Source organism: Paramormyrops kingsleyae, chromosome 4, assembly GCF_048594095.1.
Source record: "Paramormyrops kingsleyae isolate MSU_618 chromosome 4, PKINGS_0.4, whole genome shotgun sequence".
Classification (NCBI taxonomy): domain Eukaryota; kingdom Metazoa; phylum Chordata; class Actinopteri; order Osteoglossiformes; family Mormyridae; genus Paramormyrops; species Paramormyrops kingsleyae.
Window position 1 is genome coordinate 39,516,013 of NC_132800.1, and position 16,942 is coordinate 39,532,954.

General features: G+C 43.7%; 1 long non-coding RNA gene across 1 annotated transcript in view; it reads left to right on the forward strand.

Moving 5' to 3' along the window:
* Positions 1-13,185: 13,185 nt before the first annotated feature.
* LOC140588850 (uncharacterized) overlaps positions 13,186-16,942 on the forward strand; it is a 32,380-nt gene continuing 28,623 nt past the window's right edge. The window contains exons 1-2 of the long non-coding RNA XR_011990055.1: positions 13,186-13,310; positions 14,169-14,252. This is a non-coding gene — a long non-coding RNA (uncharacterized lncRNA). The remainder of the gene's footprint in view (positions 13,311-14,168; positions 14,253-16,942) is intronic.

Here is a 16,942-nt window from a genome sequence, read left to right on the forward strand (position 1 = left end):
GGGTCATCTGTGCGTAGGAGTCAGACCCTGTTTCTGCTCTAATCCACATTCAGGAATGCCATTTGCCAAGTTTCCCCTGATGCCAAGACAGACGCGTCATAACCTACAATTTACATCACATGGCGAGTCAGTGAACCCAAGTCGGGTATCACCCAGGACTGCGCGGGGATGCCAGCCAGTCCAATCTTCTGGGGCCCCTGGCCACCACACACATAGGGGCTGCTGGCAGTAACTGTGGCGTGTGGTCAAGCTGGCATGGTCTGTAGGGCAGGAAAGGACATTCCCCAAGACTACAGCACAACTACAGTGTGGCTGAGAGTGACGTTTGCCAGGAGTGGGTGGAGCAGGATGTGATGTAATGTTCCACATGCAGACAGGACTGCGGAATAGCAGCAGAGTTATGTTTGCTTGAATGGAGTCGAGGCGGAGAATGGGAAAGGATACTCAATGGGCGGACAGTATAGCAGACACAAAACACTCACTAATGACATATTTACAAGTGTGGCGATGCAGTACCAGATGGCTCTATTTTCTACTTGTTAAATACCAATTATCCTTTTCGCCACCCCAAGAAGAGGTACACTAACATGCCAGACTATGCCACCCTGGGAATTCCACCCAAGGACATAACTGATCCTCCTCAAACCCCGATAAGGCACCCAGGTTCGGTATACGCCCAGGCAAGAGACGCCGTATCACTTGAAAATGCTTTTATTACACCAAACCCTAAAAACGCAGCAAAGCACAAACACTTCGTCCCGATGACACCAACTGGGAACTAGGAGCCAGATACAAGAGGGAATGGCCGGGCGGCGTAGCAGCTCCATAAAACAAAAACCAAACAAAACACTCCATTAAAAGAAACCCACACAGCGAATATGCACGGACACTCCCGATAATCAGATGAACAAACAACAATTAAACAAAACACCAATAAAACTAACATCATAAATAAGATACAAAACCACTTAACACAAAACAGTCAAAAGAAACAAACAAAAAATATAAAAACAGATCCAACAGAGCAGCAGTGGTCCTACAAAGTCCCCGTCATGTTCTTGTAGCTGGTAACTCGTCCATCTAGTAGGAAGGCAGATACAGTTTATGCGCTACAGCCAAACAAGAGGGCAAAACCAATGGCTTAGTGAGGCATACATACCGTTCGGGCAACACTGTCAATCACACGCGAGAGGGGAAACAGACACACCATACCGATGTCGTGCTGAAGAAGCTGTCCTGCTATGAAGCAACAGAGTTATGGCGTCACACTGCTATCAAACGCCAAAAACAAGTAACGGCAAAACGTAACCAATCGGGAACAAAACAGCTACCTTACTCACGCTGCTTTACCAGGAGTCGGAGGGGATAGACCAACCCAGAAATGAACAGCATCAAACGTCGACAAGTCAGGGAATCCCCCCCACTATGTGCCCTCATGTGGATAAGTAATTGACAAATCACCACCCCTCCCGCGCAATCAACGCAGCTCCACCTGCTACGCAAAAATAATCTGTTTGGGGTTCATACATTTGTTTGAGTCCTAAGTTTCATTCACTGACTGATACAGTATGATATGTCTTAGCTTGCCACATTTCTTGCAATATATCGTTTTTAATAATTTAAATGCAAAACAACTCATCCATTTCCACTTTCTGATTCTGTCATTTGAAACACAAATGCATGTACTGAAATGATTTGTAGTGAGGGTAGATGTAATACAATAAACAATAAAGCAGTATAACAGCAACAGGAACATCTACATTGGTGTTTCTCAACCCAGTTCTGCTGACCGGGAGCTGGGAGAGAGAGAGCAAAAACATAGACTATCTGGGGTCCTCGAGGACTGGATTGAAAAACACTGATCTACATCATTAATCATTATTTTAAAAATAGCTTGCTCATTCAGTCCATGCACTATGTCTGCGCTCTCCTCTGGCCCTGTGGCATCCAGAAAGGTCACTTCCATCATCTCACCACTTTCAGCTTACTCATTCCATCCAAAAAGCGAGAGAGTTCAGTTCTTTGACGTGTAGATCACAACAAGCGGTTTGTTCAAGGAGCCCCCGTCCATCTGACGCGTCCATCTGCTCAGGGCGATGTGCCGGCACAGTAATGAAGCCAGGGCAGTGTGAGCTCACACACGCACAGAGTGACACATGGTATGTCCTGCAGGAATCACCGGCAGCCACCTGCCAGTATGTGTGTTCGCGTCTATGTGTGTCTGAGTGTAATAATCTTTGTTAATCATCACTGTTATCAGTTCAATTCAGTTCAAAATTTTGAGTTATTTGGATACAAAACTTGCATGTGTGTAAAGATTATAGTAAGGTCATTACACAGGGAGACAAACTAAACAAACAGCTATAGCAGTGGGGTGGACTATGAAGCAGGTTTTACACACCCAGAGATAACCTGATAGAGCTAGCTTAACTAACCCTGACTGCATGCTGACCCTGACAGATGGACACTGACCCTGACAGCATGCTTCCACAGGGCCAGTTCTGCAAACTGAGGATGCAAACTTTGATAGGTTAGTAATAATCCCTCCCCCACAGAAAATTTTATCATCAACTCAGAAGTAAGCCTCAAGAAACCTTGCAAAACCATTAAACTTGCTTCATAGTACTTCCCCCAGGTCTTCATGGGTTAACAAACAAACTAGGTAAACAATGATTTGCCTCATTATCATGTACTGGAGTGCATATACACTGCCCGGCCAAAAAAAAAAGTCGCCATTTGAATTTTTCATTGGACCGCCTTTAGCTTTGATTATGGCGCATATTTGTCATGGCATTGTTTCCACAGGCTTGTGCAACATCTCACCCTTTATTTTAATCCATATTTGCATTAATTTCTCACCGAGATCCTGTATTGACAAGTGAGTTGAACCACTCCGTAAAACCTCCTTCAGCACATCCCAAAGACCTTCAATGAGGTTAAGGTCACAACTCTGTGGTGAGCAAGTCATGCGTGAAAATGATTCCTCATGCTTTCTGAACCACTCTTTGACAATTTGAACCCAATGAATCTTGGCATTCTTGTCCTGGAATATGCTCATGCCAACAAAGAAGAAAAAATCCATTGTTGATGGATGGAGGTGTAACCTGGCCATTCAGTAGATTCAGGTACTCAGCTGACTTCACTTTATTGCTGCATAACGTAGCTGAGCTGTAATAATGATCCAGTCATTGGCTTTTAAGTATTTGCTGATATAAATTCAAATGGCAACTTTTTTTTTGGCCCGGCAGTGTATATCCAACAGAACATGGATGGAGCATTCAGGCTGATTTTGGTTTTATAACACATCACAGTTCAGAATTGCACAGGTGGCACACATAATTATAGGGTCCCCCATGGTTCAATTCTGGGACCATTCTTATTCAGAATTTATACACCTCTTCCGGTTAGTATAATAAATAAATAAACATCAGCTTCCAACAATATGTGGACACCACAGTGTGTCTCTGGCACCAGATGCTCAGAAATCTGTCAGCTGTCTGCTTGACTGCACTGATGACATGGATGCCAGGATGTCTCAGAAGTTTCTAAAGCTCAGTACAACCAAGGCAGAAAAACTCTTGAAAAGAAAAGACATTCTGGCCTATTTTGAAACCAGATGTTTGAAAGCCAAAGACCATCAACAATGTAGCCGTCACTTTTGACAGTAACGTTTGTTATTAGTTTTCAATCGTTTTCACCTTCCAGCTCCCCCTGGTTTTTTGGATATGAGCCCTCCAGAGCACTTTGGACATCCCCTCAAAATACACAGAGTCAGCTTTTAATTGCCTTGGCCCTCATCTATGGAATCCTCTCCCAAGGCATCTTAAGTACTTTTATACAGTGGATGCTAAAAAATATATATATACCTGCTGAGATATACAGTACCTGTTAACTCCTGCTTTCAATAAGATTTTATCTTTCTCAACAAAACCAGATTGTGGTGTTATTGCTGTTTTTTATTTTTCTGTTTTCTATTGGCGTCCTGATTTACAGTTTGAGCAAAAGTTCACTTTCGGGATTTACTAACGATCTGCTTTAAAAGATTTTTATTGCACCGTACATCAGGCTTCAAACCCCAGAGAAGAAGGGAAATCCATCCTGAGTTTTCCATTTACTTTCCCTTAGATCAGAGGTGGGCAATCTTACCCAGAAAGGGCCGTTAGGTCTGCGGGTTTTCACTATAACTCCTTAATTACATTACTAATTAGTGGACTGATTAGCTGAAGAGGGTTTGAACAGCTGACCTACAGGTTATCCCAAAAACCTGTGTACACACCGGCCCTTAGCAGATGGAAAAGAGAATCAGTACCACACAAAGCCTGCCTTCAGTCTGAGTTTTGTGAATTAAAAAAGCAACAATCTTTATGCTGCTAAATTCTCTAACAAGGCAGGGAATGAAAGCCATTTTAAGTGTCTTATGATATATATTTTTATTTGCATTTCGTCTTATAAGTGGACGTGGCGGCTCAGTGAGTGTCGCTGCTGTTTCGCACCTCCAAGGTTGGGGGTATGAATCCTGCCTCGTTTCTGTCTTTGCACCCTCCCTCTTTCTCGTGGGTGTCCTCCCACAGTCCAAAAAACTTGTGGGCAGTGAACAGGTGTCTCTAAATCACCTGCAGTGTTGAAGGACTGAACAAGGTTAGGCAATGGGCAAACAGGATCCGAGACACAGACGTAAACTAAAAATCAGGGATCGAGCTGGATGTCAAAACCGGGCGTGAACTAACAAATCCAGACCAAGAAATGAGAGGCCAAAATTGGGTACACACACCTAATTATGCACTGAGTTTGCAGAGAGGTGGGATTCACCATGCGGAACAACCATAATGTCACACATAGTACATCTATCCATTTTGCAGACATTTTTATCCAAACTGGCATACAACTGAGAAAGCAGGGTAGCCAGTCCCTGGAGCAGTTTGGGATTACAGGCCTTGCACAAGGGCCCTCACAGTGAGGTCACTCATCACTCTGCTGACCCTGGGATTCAAACCGACAACCTTCCAATCCCAGGTACAGCATCCTAACCTGCAGAGCTACACACCACCATGCTAATGAGATTTGCATCTGCAATAATTGAATAAATGCAACTTCCGTGTCTTTTCACCTTTGCATTATTTACTCCTAAATCTGCTTTAGCTGCTTTTATTTCTGATTATGTCTGTCCTTCACAGGAGGCTGCTGATCTGCCTTCGCTTCAGGAACTCTGAGCTGAGCATTGAGGGTGTAATTATTCCATCTTCATTCCCACACTGACACCTCCGTCTGTGTGGCTGAACAAAGCCCCCTGACTGGCATTTTCTGACAAATTCATAGATGCCTTTGGTTTCTTTAATCTGCTCTTTATGGGACTCCGGAGTGTCTGGAGTCACTAAGATAAGGATGGTTTTCAAATCTCGGCATGAGACCCATGCTGACACTGATATCTTAGAACAGCAGCACCGTGTCAAAATGAAAGCAACAATTTCTTTGTGAACATATTTGGGCCTTTAAGCAAGGCCTTTATGCGGAGCTGCTCCATGGACTTGCTGACCCTACTGTATCCTCTATGCCAGTTTCATGAGGTGGCCTCCTGGGATGCTTTACCAGCTGTCCTGAAGGAGGCCCCAGATATATGCTGAGCACTCATTGGCCACTTTTCACTCTGGTCAAACTCCTCCAAAACCATCTCTACTGTGTTTAGGTCAGATGGCCGGGTCATGTGATCATGTGATCATGTGGTCAAACTCCTCCAAAACCATCTCTACTGTGTTTAGGTCAGATGGCCGGGTCATGTGATGTGACACTATCACTCACCTCTGTTGGCGGCTTGGCGTGGCGTGTCCAAACTTTTGGCTGGTCCTGTAGTTGGAGACGTTTTGTGTTTGGTGATGCTGGCGATGCGTGGAAGCCTGACCTCAGAGCTCCACACACTTCCTGCTATTCATTAAGAAGAGCATGGTGGTCTGGCACTGGGAAGGTGCAGTGATGGAAACAGGAAAATACAAAGCAAGGAAGGAGATAAAAATGGGTGCTTTACGATGAAACATAAAGGTCAGGGTGGGAGCCTGAGACTGGGGACAAAGAGAGGAGGCCTGGAGAACAGGGAGAGGGGACACAGCATAGGGGACAGGGTGCGGAGAACACAGCTTTGGGAGCAGGGCACAGCAAACATGGTGCAGGAGGCAGGGGAGAAGACACAGGGGGCAGAGAACAGGGACATAATGCAGGGGACACAGTGCTGGTGACTCAGCCCTGGGAATAGAAGATACAGTGCAAAGGACATGTAACAGAGGATAGGAGACACAGTGCAGGGGACAGGGGATATGGCATAGATGACAGGGGACATAACACAGGGACGCAGTGCAGGGGACATGGTGCTCGGGCACTAGCAGCTCAACACACAGTTATTGTCAATCAACTGCTGAGAGAAACCCCTGAGGTTTTGCACTGCATCTGTTTTGCAGTTTTATTCTTCTGAAAATGATGGGACTTGTCATCATGGAGACATGTTGAAGGCCGTGATTATGGCCGTGATGGTTCCCTGAAAAGGGCGGCCCTCTGTGGGGCTGCGGCTGGAGATCCAGGCCGCATGCCTGTCAGCCCCGGCCACGCTCCGCAGAACACGCTCCGCAGAACACGCTCCACAAAACACATGCTCCGCAACTGCTGCCCAGACACAGGCAGGAGCGTGACTGCAGATCATGGCTGGTACTCTTTAGTACGCTCCACTGAGCAGGACCAAAAAGAGAGGAATCCTGCTCTTCCTCAGCCATCAGTAATTCCCATATTTGTGCAGATGATAAGTGCAGATGATACAGATACAGCTCAGGACGCGGCTCAAGGGGCAGCCTGCCATCCATTCGGGGGGGCAGGAGCTGAAATGGGGAAAAGTGTGCAGAATAGAGGCTAATTTGGCGCGAAGGAACCTGGATCAGACAGCAGAATAAGGGACCCAGTGAGCCTCAAGGAACAGCAGCTACAGAACCCAATAGTGAGGCAAAGAATCAGGTTAAAAAACAGACCATAATAATGCCTGTTTAAATTAAAGCGCTGTAGAGGAGGACACCTTTTTCGTGCTGGTGTTCAGTGTGAGTCTTCATCCGCTTGAGGGACGATCGATTATTGAAAGCCTCTGTGTGCATCTCCTGGTTGGACACACTGCCCCCCCCAATGTCATCCCTACCTCCCTGCTCAGAGAGGACCGTCTCTGGACCATGTTTCTGCAGCCCGGAATTTGCAGCCAGAAAGCCGGCTACCACAGCTGGAAGTCGTCCACACCCAGCGCAGACAACCAGAACACATTTGCTGTTTGTATGATTCCTTATTTCAGCCTCTGAATTGGTAGAAGGGTGCAATTTCTATCCCCGCGAGTGGAATAACCTGTCATTACTGAGGCCACATTGGTCACCCTCTCGGAGAGCATGTTACAGAAATGACATGAATGTATGACATCAGCTGGGTTGCATGGCATCAAAGGGAACTAGCACAGACAGTGAGACTGCGACAGTCACCATAAGGGACGCTGTCTCTCCAGCTCTGTCCAATGTGACCACACGCTTCAAACAACGTCCGGACAAATACATTGGTGAGAACAATCTATTGTATTCTTAAGAAGATGCTGCAACCTTGTTTGCTTTGTGTCACACCACAATCCTAGAGGGTGTGAGTCATTTTAATGAAGGAGATGATAGATCTTTTAAAATGGAAGTTGCTCAATTTATTAACAATCACTATTGGTATAATACTAGCAGCGGCAGTGTCCTGCCCCGATCGTCCGCTCCTCCCGTGAGCCACGCCCCCTCGTTAACCTCATGTGGAATCCCCGTGTGATCAGCTGTTTCTGGTTGTTGTCATTAGTCCTATGTATTTAGTCCGTGTTTCAGTTTGTTTCCACAGTCCGGTCATTGTATTGTCTGTCTGTCTTTGCTTGCCTTTCCTTCGATTAAACCCTGCATTTCCCCGATTCCTGACGTCCTGCTCCTTTGCGCTCTGCATTCCGTGCACCATGAAGCATGACACACAGACAAGGAGGCCATCACTCACAGTTACATGCTAATGAAACACACATGGCAAACATTACACGGTCACAGCATTTACTATTAACAGAAATATACATATTAATTTACAATGTTTAATGTGTGGTGCAGTGCAAAGCATGCTTGTAACTGCATAATTAGTCTTGCTGACCAATCCCGTGGCGTCACATTTATGGAGGCCAATTGAATTTTAGAATTTAGAGATCAGTGGTCATTGTTGACACACCACAGGACACAGTGCACAACAACGAAATGTGTCCTCTGCATTTAACCCATATGTGACATTGTGACATAGCGGGGGGCAGCTAATTCAGCGCCATGGGAGCAGTGCATGGGGAGGTACCTTGCTCAGGGTACCTCAGTGGTGTCTTGCTGGTCGGGGATTCAAATCAGCAATCTTTCAAATAGTGCGCTTCCCAAACCATTAAGACACCACTACCCATTGTGGACAGTGGGTGGGATCAGAAAAAATGAAAAAGATCTCCTTGGGGACCCTGCACAGGCGATGTGCCGAAACGATTAAGTTGCTTTGTATTTGGTGTGAAGGTGCCATATTCCAACATTCTAGTACCGAATCCACTGAACACCCCAACTGGGACACCCCCAGGGCTTAGACACAAAAACAGAAAGTCTTCTCATGTCCACAGAGAGCATCTGCTTTTAAAAGTATTTCTATGACTGTTGTTCTGGGACTATGACGTTTATCTGGCATGCAAACTGAAATTGTGCTGGATACAAAGACGTCGGCTTGCTAGCAGCTAAGAGGAAGGACTTTACTGTGAGTGAGAGTATCACCTGAACAAGGGCCTATCTGTCGCACTCATGTCGACCCACGGCCTTATTCAAACAGAGTGAAAATGTGACGGATGGCAGCTGGTGTAAACAGCACTCCCCCCCCCAAAAAAAAAAAACACCCACAGTGTATAAAGTGTATAAAGTTAGATACATGTAACACCTGAGCTATAATTAACACGCAGCTCTCTTTAACATCATGACTATACTATATAAAAAGCACATCAGAAGATCTGTAAAACGCTTCATCTTACTGAGTTAATTTGACAAAACAGCTTTCAAAACAGAATGAGCTTGCAGTAGCAGTAACTGTTACTGCGCTAATGGGTTGGAATGTCAAAGGCAAACGGTCTGCATTTGATACTGTATACAGTAGCAGAACAACATAAGCAGCTATGGTTATGTATAAATACTGTTTAAATGCAAGACTAACAGTAAAGTTACAAAATTCTTTTAGACATATTAAAACCAATAAGCCAATTTGCTGCGTAAATAAACTCCATAAATGTTGCAATCACTTTTTCCAGAGTAACATAATAGATCTGCATGAACGGCAACTTCATGCAATATAGCAACTTATATAAATATTTGTTACAAAATCTGAAATCCAAAAATTTGTGAGTATGGCTCATGACTGTTTCGAACAAAGACTCAGATTCAGAGAGGCGGCTGAGAAGCACCGCGGGCCATCGTGGGCTCCTCAGCTGGCCCTTATTCCAGCTTATTCCTAAGCTAGACACTACAATAATGGAAACCACTTGCCTAAACTGACCATCACGGTTCTTGGTAATGACGCATGATCTGATGAGCTGCCTCACTCTTATTCCTGGTCTTTTTAAAGCATTATCAGTTACTCTGAGTAAAAAAAAATCCTCACTAGCTGTAATCAGGGGTGGAGATTTCAGGTCCAGAGAGTACAAATCCAGACCAAAATTTTGTTTCAACCAACCAGTTGAGTACTCTGTGACTCTTTAGACTCAACTGGTTGGTTGAAACAAACTCTTGGTTAGGATTTGTACTCTCTGGACCTGAAATATCTACCTCTGGCTGTTATGTATACCCTAGCAGGATGGTCTGTTATTTGTGGGGTGATATAATGATTTTCTGACATGCACGATGCTTGTATGATGACCAAACTATTAAAATACACAAGCTGCACTGGTTTCAGCATTTCAGCTACTAACTTTCTGGATGGATTTACTGCCACAGACACACAATGTAGACAAGCTAATGACTTATAAACTTGTTTGTTTCCATTGTCCAGCTATTTCCAGAGCAACCCATAACTCATACACATGCATATAGCGATCAGAGACAGAGGTAATGGTGGCCCTGGTCACAGAACAGGGCGCTTTCTGTGGAAGATAAAGCTACTATTCGCACAACCCTTCCCTTACTTGAATTTTGGAATAAATCACCTTGAGACTTCATAAGATAAGCAAAACACACTCTTGTACTGTCCTGACCTCCAATCCTTTATTTCTGCATTCATGAGCTCATCATAATGCCCACCCTTTATTCAATTTTGTAAACCCCATAGTTCAATATTACTGCTTCACCATTATCTTAAGCATATATATCCCCTTATGCATACCAAATCTTTTGCATTAGTACTGCTTATTATATTTCAACATAAATCTCTCTTTGCAGCATTCTTGCACTTGTCCTAAGCTCGCTAGATTATTTTAAACTTGATACTTTCAAGATATATATACAAGTTCCTCTTTCCACCCGATATTTCCCTGTTCTTCAGTTTCGTGCCCTTTTCGCAACCTTGCTATTTATGCACATTCTTTGCAAGCTCTTTGCAAGCAAGTACACAACCCCTGACCACACAGGAGCAAACACTGTGTGCCTATGGCCTAAGACCTTGACAACAATCCCGCTGTGCACCTCTTCTCGGTCCCATAACACATTTCCTTCCACGATTCGACATGCTGTAATGAGTGACTGAAGCAGCCAGGCCGCTTGATGGGCATGTTTCCTCACTATGGTGAGAGCATCTAATTGAAGGGTTCAGTTTATGGAAATGTATGAACAATGTGGTGATCGCCACAAAACCGGCCGCCCTCAAAGTAGTTTCTAACTGAAATGTGGGCACAAGTGGAAGCTGTCTGAAGGCGGAGTGTTCGGTCGGTGACTTTGGGCCTGTCCAGCACAGCTCAGCTTTATAATAAAGACCTCTGCATTCATGAAATGGCCCAAATCTTATATGACTGTCATATAAAATGGCAACACAAACTGGCAATGATGACAATCTTCCAGTCATCCTTTTTACTTTAATATGATTTATCCTGGTTAGAGTCACAAGTTTTATTTTTGGTGGTATTCATCTGTTAGTTGGTATTAATACGATAGGACATTCATAACGGTTCAGTAGCAAACTGGTATCATAGGGCTGGTGATTACCATAAATGAATATAGTTATGCCCTGATGTACTGGAAGCTGTGGTTTGTAAACAGGACTGGACTGGGAATCTGGCATAGTTTTGCCATGGGGGTAACCGCCCTCTTTTCCAGCTTGTAAAAATTAAATGTGCCGGCTTATCCATCCATGTTACGGCCGTGGCTTGGCAAACCAGGGATGTAGGAGTTTTGACACATTTCCGGTACAATAACTGTTTTATTTATTTAATTCCACAAACAAAACCATTCACGAAACATAACATCCATGAGGTATGCAAATGAAAAAATATGTATATGTAAGAACATTGATGGTATTTGGCAGACAGCCTTATCCAGAGCGACTTACATAAGTGCATAGAAGTCTCATCAGTGACTACATTCTGATACTGGTGTGGAAAGAAAATTTGACATTGGTAGGCCTGGGTGGGGAGGCATATTGGGTCTGTTATATCTTAGGCCTTAGGCAAGAAGAGATCGTTTTGAATACTGTGTGTCCTCGCCTCAAGATAGCTGCCTGCGGTTGGTTCCACAGACGCTGAAGAGAGATCAGACCTTGGAGAGACGGACTGCGGAGAAAGGGGGGAGAAACCACCTGCAGGAAGGGATTTGAAGCTGCCCCAACTGGTGCACAAAGAGTTATAGTTATAAAGTAGTCGCAGTAGGCCATATGCAATAAGTCACGTTAATCATATTAATCATATGTTAAGCATGTATTTACAGTGATTCAATGTCAATATCATCAATATCTATATCCACATCTCAAGTAGGAGCCTAGCAGTTGAGACATGCCATCCATCCATTTTCTCCCGCTTATCCGAGGTCGGGTCGCGGGGGCAGCAGTCTCAGCAGGGAATCCCAGACTTCCCTCTCCCTGGCCACTTCATCCAGCTCCTCTGGGGGAATCCCGAGGCGTTCCCAGGCCAGCCGAGAGACATAGTCCCTCCAGCGTGTCCTGGGTCTTCCCCGGGGCCTCCTCCCAGTGGGACATGCCCGGAATACCTCACCAGGGAGGCGTCCAGGAGGCATCCTAATCAGATGCCCGAGCCACCTCATGTGACTCCTCTCAATGCGGAGGAGCAGCGGCTCTACTCTGAGTCCCTCCTGAATGACCGAGCTCCTCACCCTATCTCTAAGGGAGAGCCCAGCCACCCTGCGGAGGAAACTCATTTCGGCCGCTTGCACTCGCGATCTCGTTCTTTCGGTCACTACCCACAGCTCGTGACCATAGGTGAGGGTAGGAACGTAGATCGACTGATAAATCGAGAGCCTTGCCTTTTGGCTCAGCTCCTTCTTCACCATGACAGACCGATGCAGCGCCCGCATCACTGCGGACGCCGCACCGATCCGCCTGTCGACCTCCCGCTCCATCGTCCCCCCACTCGTGAACAAGACCCCGAGATACTTAAACTCCTCCACTTGCGGAAGGATCCCATCCCCGACCCGGAGAGAGCATTCTACCCTTTTCCGGCTGAGGACCATGGTCTCGGATTTGGAGGTGCTGATTCTCATCCCAGCCGCTTCACACTCGGCTGCGAACTGTCCCAGCGAGAGCCGAAGGTCACGGTCTGATGAAGCCAACAGGACCACATCATCTGCAAAAAGCAGAGACCTAATCCTGAGGTCACCAAACCAGACACCCTCAACGCCCTGGCTGCGCCTAGAAATTCTGTCCATAAAAGTTGAGACATGTTTTGAGCAAAATGGGTGGATTTTACCTTACTACCAAAGTGAACCAATAGAGCAGGAGAATTGTGTTTGTTATATGTTTGAGCTCGGTTTGTTGGTGTTTTGTGACCAATCAGGATTTAGAAGTCCTTATTTGGAATTGAGAGTTATGGTTTATCGACTGGTTGCTCTTTCAAAAGAACCTGCCTAAGAATACTGTCACTCTAAAAACTATGTTGGCAAGTAATACAATTTCTTTTTTTTTAAGTGTTAAGCAACAGAGCTTCTCTAATGTCTTCTGGCAGCGTGTTCTACAGTTTTGGAGCATAAGAGCTAAAAGCTGCCTCACCACTGTATTTATGTTTCACCTTCGGAATACACAGCAGTCTAGAATTGGTAGATTGCAGAGTTCTAGTGGGAGTGTAAAAGGTAAGAAGGTCAGTAATGTATAAAGATGCTAGTCCATTTAATGCTCTATAAGTAAATAAAAGGATCTTAAAATCTATTCTAAAAGATGCAGGTAGCCATTGGAGGTTATAGGATTGATGTGATATCTATTTTCTTAGTTCTTGTTAATATTCTAGCAGCAGCATTCTGAATTACTTGGAACTTATAAGTAGTCATTTTTGGCAAATCTGTAAAAAGGGAATTACAACTGTAAAGACGACTAGTGATAAAAAAACATGTAAATTTTCAGCATTATGTGATTAAAAAAAAGATCAATCTTTGCTATTTACAGTGTTTGCTAGGATAGGTGAGCAAAAGATGTCAGATCTCCCCACGGACGGAATAACTGTAGACCTCCCTTCTTTTACACTTGTAGAGATTGATTATTTTGTTCCAATTGAAGTGAAGAAAGGTAGGAGCACCATAAAAAGATATGCAGTTCACTTAGAAATGGCAAGTGCACTAAACATGGATTCTTGCATAAATGCTATCCGAAGATTTGCTTCTTTGTAGACTTCCTTTGGGTCCACACGAAGACAGCTTCTTACTAGATCTCTAGGTCGCTCAGTCGTAAATTGCTACCAATAACACAGCCTTTACATATTGTCAGTTTTACCTTCAATGCTTTATTCAAAAGCTTTGATAAAGGACCTCAGTTGCAATGGGTTCATATGTTTGTTTTGACAACATATTGTCATATAAAGTAATTGCATATACTGGTTTACTGTGATGAACACATACGGCATACAGTTAATATTGAAAAAAATGTCATCAATGACAGCATCACTGTATTCTTTGGTTCCCAGCAGCTTTCACAGTTATTCCCCTCGTGTTTCATAGCTGGGGGGCTTGTGCCCTGTGCAGGATTCAGAAGCTTCGTAACTCTCAGCGAACTGCTGCACATATCCCAGGACTGAAAACGTGGTAAGTGAATTACAGTCAAATTAGCACTACCAGAGATCATTCATATAACTGATTTTGTTTTCAATCTGATACAAATTAAATGTTAAAGAACTAAAAGAACTGGAAGAACTAAAAGAAAACAAGGCCTGGATTCTGAATCGAGGACCAGAGGTCCGTCGGGGAAATGCAGGCATGAAATAATGTCGCCCATTCGATAGATACACAAACCTGTGATAATCAGTATAATGTTTTATATAAAAACCTATGTAAAATTTAAATGTGTACCTTATCAAATCATATGCAAAACGTATCACCCCAAGAATTGAATACGTAGCAGCCTCTAGATGGCGCCGTTAATCATAACATGTACCATAGTTCATATAGGCCTACAGTTGCATTCGGAAACACTCAACCGCCGAAACATTGTAAGTTTTACAATTGAAAGGTTTTTAAAAGCTAGATTTTGCTCTGGATTACTTCTTTATCAGTTGAGTGATACAAAAATAAACAAAGAGCATGTATGATGCAGCATTCTTGAGTAAGAGGATATTTTCTTAATATAGATGTAACCCTCCTGCCACGTTGCATCTGTCTGCTTGCCTTCGGTCCGCGCCTCAGTGCTCCGCGTTGTGTTTGGTATGGGTGGATCAAGGGGCATTGGGCAGGAGCAGAACAACACCAGCCACGCGGGTTCAGGATTGTGGTTGAGACTGACACGCTTTATTTAAATCAGGACACAGCTTCGCGCGCTATCTCTCTCTCTCGGCTGCCGCCGCTCCGTGCTTTCTAGGTAGTGGGAGCAAACTTTCGGGGTCACGAGAGCAAACTAAAGAAAAAAATGCTGTCCACTTGAAACCTACGGTGTCCTGGAGCAAACATATAGGGGGCAGCGGTGGTTAATGGTAGCACCCTTGTAATTGAAAGATTGCAGGTTCAAATCCCCAACCAGCAAGGCACCAGTGAGGTATCCTGAGCAAGATACCGCCCCCAAGCACTGCTCCCCTGGCGCTGAATTAGCTGCCCCCTGCTATATCACAATGTCACAAATAGGTTAAATGCAGAGAAAATGACCACTGATCTATAATATAGATGGACAATAGCCAAAATAAGTAGTACCATGACACCACAGCTACTGCCCTACGTCAACATGTCACAATTATTGAACCCCTATACAATATTGCTTTTGCAAAAACCTTCTGCTAGTTTTTATGGCTTAAAACTTAAAGGTCGGCTTTGTCCCATTTGTCACACTAACTCCACACACTACCACACTTGGTGGGCACGTTCGTGTGCTTAGCACAAATATTCAAGGGTGTTCCGCCTCTCAAATGACGTGCGCTTCCTCTGCTTTGGCAAACACCATAGGGAAGCAGTTTTTGGCTACATATATAGACCACAATGCACCGCAGTGACGACTAATGGTGCGTTCAAGTTACATTTATAACTATTAATACATTTAACAAAATAAACATTTGTAAAGATTTATAAAATAGAATTACTGTTGAGTGTGTAAGCCACCATGTTGAAATTACGTCACAATGGCAACTCGGACTACAAAATCTTGTCCAACATCAACGTCATTAAAGAGGCGTGTTTCCGACGGGAAGTGACTTTTTTGTGACGTTTCGTGACGTTTTCATCCGAGTTCCGACTTGGAGAGAAATAATCGAAAGCACCATTACACACTCAACAATTCTATTTTATAAATCTTTAAAAATGTTTATTTTGTTAAATATATTAATAGTTATAAATGTAACTGCACGTGTTCGATTTAGAGAATACCATATCATGAACGTAAACAGTATCCTATCATGCAATATCAGATTTTTACCAGACTTGTTAGTGTCTTTGTTTGTTTGTAGTTTGTTTGCCTCTCGAAAAAAGAATATTGCTTTGAATGTGCTAAAATTTCATATAAAGCTTTTAATGTGGTTTGAATAGTTAGTGTTTCTTGTTTGTTTGTTTGACTCTCGGAAAAAATAATCTCACTCCAAATCTGCTAAAATATAAAGCAACAACACACAGCAGCGTGTTCATGGAGGCAGCCATGTTTGTTCCAAGAGCAGGATTAATTAAGTCTGGCTTATTTCAATAAGTCTGTCTCATTTAAGTGAGAGTTCCGTTCCATCAACGTGTCTTAAATGAATCCCCGCTGAAATACCATGGTAATTTATACCTGTGAACAAGCCTGGTCTGTATTCTACTTTCATGGAATGCCCCCCAGGATTTCTCAGTTAGCTGGGTTCACTTAAGCTAGAAGCAATGATCATCCAATAAGAATTTAGGTAAGGATCATTCTTATTGGACAATCATGCCTTCTAGCTTAAGTTAACCCAGTTATCTGAGAAATCCTTCTTTGTGGAATGCCCTTCCGATTTCAAATGCAATAGTAGTGGAAAGCGTACATGGCAGCAAGACAAGATGAAATACAAAAACATCGTCAAGTGGTAGGGCTATATGTATTTATACAGTGGTACCGCAGAACTCGAAATTAATCAGTTCAGAACTCCAGACCGAATCCTAAAAAGTTCAAGTTCTGATCGAATTTTCCCCATAAGAAATAATGGAAAACCAATTAATTGGTTCCCAAAAAAATACATCAAAATATATATATTTTTTTTAGCATTTAATCGCAAAATGAACCGGACAAAACAAGAAAAGCATATACTGTACTAAACACATCTAAGCACATTTATCAAAACAGTAATTTG